At 42.6% G+C, this 5,616-nt stretch overlaps 1 non-coding gene across 1 annotated transcript; it reads left to right on the top strand.

The window, feature by feature from the left end:
• The first annotated feature begins 4,129 nt into the window (after positions 1–4,129).
• On the top strand, positions 4,130–4,202 carry TRNAR-CCG (transfer RNA arginine (anticodon CCG)). The gene has a single exon. It is a non-coding gene; the product is annotated as a tRNA-Arg (tRNA).
• Positions 4,203–5,616: the final 1,414 nt, after the last annotated feature.

Here is a 5,616-nt window from a genome sequence, read left to right as displayed (position 1 = left end):
TAATGTAAATAACATACTGTGAAAAAAACTACACAAAAAAAAGCAGTAAGAAGAATAGCAATGTTTTACATTCTATAGTATGTGTGTATGCATGTGGAGTCCCTGCGTGGCACAAATGGTTAACTCACTCACTGCTCATCAAAAGTTTAGAGGTTAGAGCTTACCCAGAGGGGCCTTGGAAGAAAGGCCTGGTGACCTACTTCTGAAAAACCAGCTATTCAAAACTCTAAGGAACAGTTCTGATCTGACAAACATGGGGCCGCCATGAGTTGGACGTGACTTGATGGCAACTGGTTATATACATGAGTCTGTGTGTCTACGTGTGTATGTGGTCTGTCTTGTACTTGGAAGGGATCTTTTATTCAAGTACTACTTTCTAACATTATGCACTGACCGTTTGGAACATATTGGATCACTGAATTATGCTCTCAAATGTTGACACACTGCATATACAACAATCACATTCACTATGCTCCTGTTGTTAGGTGCTGACGAGTCAGTTCTGACTCATAACAACCCCACGTACAACAGAATGAAATGCTACTTCATCCCCACAATCGTTGCTATACTGGAGCCAGTGATGAAGCCACTGTGTCAGTCCATCTTGTTGAGGGTCTTTCTATTTTTCGCTGGCCCTCTCTCTACCTTACCAAGCATAATATACTTCTCCAAGGACTAGTCCCTCCAGATAACATGTCCAAAATATGTGAGATGAAGTCTCGCCATCCTCACTTCTAAGGAGCGTTCTGGCTGTACTTATTCCATGACAGGTTTGTTTTTTCTTCTGGCAGTCCATGGTATATTCAATAGTCTTTGCCAGCACCATAATTCAAAGGCATCAATTCTTCTTCTGTCTTTCTTATTCATCGTCCAGCTTTTGCATGCATATGAGGTGACTGAAAATGCCATGGCTTGGATCAGGAGCACCTTAGTCCTTAAAGTGACATCTTGGCTTTTTAACACTTCAAAGAGGTCTTCTGCAGCAGACTTGCTGCATTCCTTGTATCACTACCTATATCATGAGAAAATGGAGCCCTGTTGGTGCAGTGGTTAAGCACTCTGCTAACTGAAAGGTCCGCAGTTTGAACCTACCAGCTGCTCTGCAGGAGAAAGATGTGGCAGCCTACTTTTGTAAAGATTTACAGCCTTGGAAACCCTATGGGGCAGTTCTACTCTGCGCTATACAGGGTCAGTGTGAGTCAGGATCAACTTGACGGCAGTAGGTTTGACTTGGTTTGGCTATCATCAAAAAAGTCTTTGGAAGCTGTCAAGCTCACAATGATGGATACAAGATTTAAAAAAATGCTAATTTTCTCCCGAAAGTTCAAACTATGTCAGTAATTTTCTGTGATGTGACAAGCTCACTTTGTCCATTTTCTTCAAAATGGCTGCCAAACGCCCAATCTGAATAATCATAGTTTGTCAGTAGTTCTTTCAACTAAAAATTGTGCCCATTAAAAAAGTGACTAGAGCAGCTCACAACTCAAACACTGCACCAGTGTTTTCCTCAAGAGACAGGCACTATGTATGTGTGTGGGGAAATATATATAACAAAAGGTTTGCCATCTTATCCATTTTCTTTTAGTGTACAATTCAGTGACATTAAATACATTCACCATGGTGTGTTACTGTCATGGACTGAAGGATTGAATTGTGTCCCCCAAAACTATGTGTCAGCTTGGTTAGGCTGTGATTCCAGTATTGTGTGATTATCCTCCATTATGTCATCTGATGCATTTTCCTATGCGCTGTAAATCCTAATCTCTGCCTGTGGTTAATGAGGCAAAATTAGATGTGTTAAAGAGTATTAGGGTGGGACTGTAACCCCCTTACTAAGGTCACATCCCTGATCCAAAAGGAGTTTCCCTGGGGTATGGCCTGTATCACTTTTTTTTTTTTTTTCCATCTTACATGAGATAAAAGGAAAGAGAATCAAGCAGAGAGAGGGGGACCTCATACCACCAAGAAAGCAGTGCCAGGAGCAGAGCACGTCTTTGTGGTCCCGAGGTTCCTCTGCTAAGAAGTTCCTAGAACAAGGGGAAGATTGATGACAAGGACCTTCCTCCTGAACCAATAGAAAGAGAAAGCCTTCCCCGAAAGCTGACACTCTTTAACAAAGAGAAATTCATTCTCTCACAGCCTAGTAGTTTAGTAGCCTACTAGACTGTGAGAGAATAAATTTCTCTTTGTTAAATCCATCCACTTGTGGTATTTCTGTTACAGCAGCTCTGGATGACCAAGACAGTTACCACTGCCACTATCAATTTCTAAAAGTTTTACATCACTCCAAAAAGAAACTCAGTGTCCCTTTAGCAGTAACTCCCATCCTCAACCCACCCACTAATAAACTTCTGTCTCTATGCATTTACCTTGCCCAGATATTTCATGTTAAGTGGGATGCTACACTACTTGTCCTTTTGTCTGACTAATTTAACTCAGCATATTTTCAAGGTTCATCCATCTTGTAGCATGTATCAGAATTTCCTTGCTCTTTATGAATGAATAATATTCCATCGTATGTATATAGCACACTTTACTTATCTATTCAGCTGTGGATGGACACTTGGGTTGTTTCCACCATTTGTCTATTGTGAATAGTGTTGCAATAAATCTGGTGTACTGGTGTAAATCACTGTGCTATGGTACACGGCAGAACTGCTTTTATGCATTCTTTCCATTTTGTCATTCAAAAGGTTAAAAAGTCCTGTACTCCAGGGTCGAGGCTTAATGAAATAATTCTTATCAGGAACATTCTTAAGCGAAGCTGGCTTTTTTTTTTTCCCTGCCAGTGTATGGTGATGATAAATACCATTAACTACTACTCCTACAGTGGGCTGCTACTGCTTTGATTTGCTCTTAAGTGCCAGCAGTTTTATCCATCACTGCTTCTGCACCATCAGCGCAAAATGGTAAAATTATGAAAAGTATTTCCCGCAGGCCCCAGGGTCCAACAGACAACACTTACAGAGCATCAGTGTTGGAGAATACCCTCTAAGAAAATAAAAAGGTATGCATGATCTAATGCATGAAAAAGCAGGTAACAAGACACAGCAAGTGATATATGATACACACAGACCCCATACTCACCAAAATGTTAATAGTGGTTAATTCCTGGTGGTAGAAAGCAGTCAATTTCAATTCTCTTTGCTTGGATTACTCATATTTTATAAAATGCTGCAATCAACAGGTATTATGTATCTAAAAAAAGTCGATTCTGACTAAAAGAAAGTGAAATTATATATTAATAGTAATATAATATATATAATTATACATTAAATTATTTTTTAATATGCAGCATATTTACAAGTAATAAGCCGAGATACTGTGTATGAAACCATTATGTTTCTACATCTTTACCCAAGACTAGCTTCAGGATTGGGGGAAGTGGAAATATGTATTCTTTGGTACTTAGGGACCTTGTTGTAGTCAACTTCCCCGAAATCTGGAGGGAGCAGAGAGACAGGGAGTGAAATGGATGCAGGCGGGTCTAGGGAGAGGAGGGAGGGCAGACTGGAAGCTCTGTCCGGGTGGAAAGGCCTGTTCTCAAAATCTCTCAAAATTCCGCAACACATGGTGGGTTAACAAATTAGTACGTTGCATAAACGAATCAAACTAACGAGGAGGGCGTGGTAAGGGGCGGCAAAGTTGGGGGGTGGGGGAGCGAAGGTAATGGGGCGGACCTCGCGCTCCAAGAGCGGTTCTTAACCGGCTGCTCCGAGGAACGTCCCTAGAACCCTGTAAAATGCAGACGCCCAGGCCTGCCCAGGTCGAGTGAAGTAGAATGGGGCGGGGAGGACAGGCTGTTGGATTTTGTGTAAATAGCTCCCCAGGTAAGCCTAATGTGCAGCCATGGTGGAGAACTTGCCGAAAAAATACAACCGAGAAAGCCCAAGACGGGATGGGCGTGCAGACCACGCAGTCCCCTGGCCGCCGGCCACGCGCACGCGCGTGGAGGACACCGGTGGCCGCAGCGTGCCAACAGGACTGGAGGGCGCAGGCGCGTATCGCTGCCGCCAGGGGGCGGCTCCGACGTCACAAGCCTCCCTACGCGAGGGCCGCGGAGCGCGGGGGCGGAGGCGAGATGATGGCATCGCGTAAGGAGACGGTGTGAGAAGCCGGATCCTGTGGTGACCCAGTGGCCTAATGGATAAGGCATCAGCCTCCGGAGCTGGGGATTGTGGGTTCGAGTCCCATCTGGGTCGCACGGGAATAAGTTTTGGTGGAGGAAAAAGCAGCGATGAGTACTGACGGCAGAAAAGTAGATTTTGAAATGCTTATTTGGTTTCTCTGCAGTGATTTCGAGGCCGATTGTATTACAAATTAGGAGATACTACCGGGCATTTTTAGAACATTGTAGTTGAGAACTTGCAAGTGAAAGCTGGGATCTGGCCCAAAAGGTGAGAATTTTGCTTAATTTATACCGATTTTCTTTTCGCTTACGGTAGGTAAATATATAGGTAAGAAAACACTTGCCATACGTACAGCCTTCACAGGTACAGTTCAGTGACATTATGTTCATCCTGTTGTGATACTGATTAAAAAAAAAAAAACAAAAAACTAGCCATCGGAAGCACAGACTGGCGACTGTACAGACAGCACCGCCTCTTTTTCTGTTGTGCCTTTTCCAGCTGAGCTTCGCAGGGGTCAGCCCCACTTGGAAAACTCTCTCTCCATCCTTATCCCAGGGGGTTGTGGGAGCAGGTCCAACTGTGCTGGCTCCAGGCAGATTTATTTCCAGTATTAAGGAGCGTTTATAGAAAAGCAAATGGGGTGTTGCAACATACAAATGTAATAAACATAATTTATGGTTTCTGTTCTCAAGGGATTAGCAACAACAAATTGTGGTTAGAACGTATGGGGTATTTTTGTGTGTGTGGTTGATTTGCAAATTAGTGTAATAAAAGAAATTAAATCAGAGTTTAAGCTTTTCTGATCAGTTCAGTAATCTAGCCTTAAAGATTTAAACTTTTCTTACAAAATTTGTGCAAGGGGATTATCACCGAATTAATTGCTACTCTTTAAAAACAACTAAGCACTAAATGCAATATGGTATCCTGGATTGGATCCTGAAACAGAACGAGGACACTGGTGGAAAATGAATGGAATCCGAATAGTCTGGAGTTAACTAATAGTAATATAACTATTTCTTAGATTTCTTAGTCTTGACAAGTGCACATGAAAATGTAGAGTGGTAACATTAGGGGAAACTGGGTGTGGGGCATCCAGGAACTCCCTCTATTATCTTTGCAATTTTTCTGTAAATCTAAAATTACAAAATAAAAAGTTTATTTTCAAAAGCCAACAACTAAACAACCAGTAGAGAATTTTAACTGGCCCTTTCTCCCCTTTATAAGATCAGGAATGTGGTGCTGAATTTTTAAACTAGGAAGCATTAACAAAGAAGACCAGGGGATTATTTCCAGCTCTGCTCCTCGGACCTCTAAGATGGTGGCCACATCCGGTTCCAGCATGCAGTGGGTACCCTAAACCTCTGGACTGCATTGTCTCCTGCCTCCCATCTGTAGCCAGCATCTGGGGAAAATACATGGTGACAATGTATCCCTAGCCCCCAAATACAAGATGCACTCAGAAGGCACAACAATTGGTTTCCATTTG

This window comes from Loxodonta africana, chromosome 18 (assembly GCF_030014295.1).
Source record: "Loxodonta africana isolate mLoxAfr1 chromosome 18, mLoxAfr1.hap2, whole genome shotgun sequence".
Taxonomy (NCBI): domain Eukaryota; kingdom Metazoa; phylum Chordata; class Mammalia; order Proboscidea; family Elephantidae; genus Loxodonta; species Loxodonta africana.
Note: the sequence above shows the minus strand (reverse complement) of the source record. Positions and strands in the feature narration are given on the sequence as shown.